Source organism: Silene latifolia, chromosome 2 (genome assembly GCF_048544455.1).
Source record: "Silene latifolia isolate original U9 population chromosome 2, ASM4854445v1, whole genome shotgun sequence".
Taxonomy (NCBI): Eukaryota; Viridiplantae; Streptophyta; class Magnoliopsida; order Caryophyllales; family Caryophyllaceae; genus Silene; species Silene latifolia.
Window position 1 is genome coordinate 122853633 of NC_133527.1, and position 2570 is coordinate 122856202.

Genomic DNA, 2570 nt, shown 5'->3' on the forward strand with positions numbered 1-2570 from the left:
TAGCTAGGGTTAATGGGTAATTAGGGGAAACCAACATGGGGGATGATTCATGCTTAATTTAATATGTTTTCATAGTTTATTTGCTTGCTTGCTGTGATCTCCACTTATGCACATGTTATGTTTGATGAAATGCGAGCCTATGAATCCTTGCATTTTTTACCCATCACCTATCTTTTCAATTAGACTTGTAAGACATAAACCAACTCGAGTCTCATTAGACCATGCATATAGTTGAGTAGGGAAGATTAAGTCGACTTGTAGGTGTTGTACAATCTAATCGATTCGGCTCCGGGACCCAAACTTTCCTAGGATTGTAAGATATAAACCAACTCAATCCATCACAATAATAATTGCTTGCTTATAATTTGAGAATATGTTTGTATGATCAATTCCCATGAATCCCCTATGATCCCATGACACCCTAGTGCCTTTTATCAATTGTTTACATCCCTTTTTAATCATCTTGCTTGTTTACTTTCATTGTTATTTAGTTTAGTGATCTTCTACTTCAAACCCCAAATTGTGACACCCTTAGACACCGCTAGTTGCAATTGAAAATCTCAGCTCAATTTCCGTCCCTTGGGATTAGACCTTTACTTGCCTCTTTACTAATTGTAGAGTTGTTTGTGAAGTTATAAATTGTGTTTTGGTCTAGGTGCTCCTAACGACAAGTACCGAAAACTAAACCTCCTCGAGAGTCCGACCAAAAATGGCGCCGTTGCCGGGGACGGTGCTAACTTGATTTAGATTTTCTTATATTGTATTAGTTGTGTCTTTCTTTGCCTTGGGAAAGTAAAACTCCTCAAGGTTTGTTCTAATTATTTTTTAGTTGTTTGATATTTTGCATGTCTAGAAGATCACAAGGTAACTTGTTACCCTTTGATCACGAAACTGATAGGACTTTGACAACCAATAGAAGACTTGCTAGGAGAACTTTGAGAGGTATTAGTGAGGTTGTAGATATTCAACCAAACACTATTGAGTTCACCAACCCTTTTGCAAGAGAAGGTGAGGGGAACCCAACACAAAATCAACCCACAATGTCTAAATTCTCATCACATTCCGTACCAACCGAGGAGAACCTACCTAATGGTACTCCCACACCACAACACTTAACCGGAAATTTTATTGCCAAATCCGCATTTATCCAATTAGTCGAAAGAAGCCAATTTGGGGGGATGCCTAGTGAAGACCCTCACTCTCACATGGAGACTTTTTGTGACTATTCTTATGCGATTTCACAAACCGGTGTAACTCAAGATCAAATTCGATGGGTCTTATTTCCTTTTTTTCTAATTGGCACCGCAAAACAGTGGTTGAAAGGCCTTGATAAGGCTACTCTCGGAATTGATTCTTGGAAGAAATTGGCTCTAGCTTTCTACAAAAAGTTCTATCCACCGGAAAAGACTAACATGCTAAGAGCTCAAATTACGGGCTTTAAGCAAAGAGATGAAGAATCTTTATATGAAGCTTGGGAGCGATTCAAAGGAATTTGCCGCTTATGACCTCACCATGGACTTAGCGAGTGGTTCTTGGTACAACAATTTTGGAACGGTCTTTATGAAGACTCAAGAAACATTCTCAACGTGGGATCAAATGGAATGTTCACCGAAGTTGATGACAATCAAACTTGGAACAAAATTGAGGAAATGGTGGTCCATAATTCACAATATAGTAGACCTCGCAAGGCTACTAGAGGAGGAAAGCATGAAGTGGACTCTATTACTCAATTGGGTGCTCAACATAGTGCTCACATTGATACCATCAACTTGAAGTTCGAAAAAGCTATGGCTAGACTTGAAGAAGCCTCAAAATCACCAAAGCATCATGTTAATGCCATGACGGCATCTTCATCAATCCCAAGTGGGATATGTGAGAATTGTGGAACTTTGGGACATGACCAAAGTGAATGTAGGGGAACAAATGAACAAGTGAATGCTTTTCAAGCATACAAAAGTGGTACCCCTTATTCCAATTATTACAATGAGAACACCAAATTCCACCCAAATCTCTCATACAAAAGCCAAAATGTTCAAAACCCTCAACCAATATACACTCCACCTCCCATGAGAAACCAAAATCAAAGACCCTTTTACAACCAAAAACAAGGTTACCAAAATCAAACTCCATACAATCAACAAAATGACCAAGGTTTTGATGTTCAAAAAGCGGTCCTCCAAATGCAAAAGAATCAACAAGAGTTTTTCACTCAAATGCAAAAAGATAGTCAAGCAAAGGAAATCACCATCAACAACATCCTAGCCCACACCAAAATGTTGGAAACCCAATTGACTCAACTAGCATCTTTAAACTCACAAAGACAAAAGGGGCAATCACCACCTCAAAGTAATCCCCCAAGTCATAAAACGGTTAGTGCCATTCAATTGAGGAGTGGTACAAGGTATGAAGCACCGAAGAAGTAAGGTGAGGATGAAGTTGTAGAAGCTAGTGACAAAGAAGAAGGTTTGCAAAACTCCAATGATGGAGAACCATCAAAAGAAGAAGTTTCAAAGAAAAATGAAGACAAGGCCAAGGAGAAGGAGCCCATTGTGATTAGACTTCCTTTTCCG

The 2570-nt window shown here is 39.1% G+C and overlaps 1 non-coding gene across 1 annotated transcript; it reads right to left on the bottom strand.

The window, feature by feature from the left end:
• Positions 1–1412: 1412 nt before the first annotated feature.
• LOC141645658 (small nucleolar RNA R71) lies at positions 1413–1519 on the bottom strand. Its single transcript, XR_012545136.1, has one exon. It is a non-coding gene; the product is annotated as a small nucleolar RNA R71 (small nucleolar RNA).
• Between the last annotated feature and the right edge of the window lie 1051 nt (positions 1520–2570).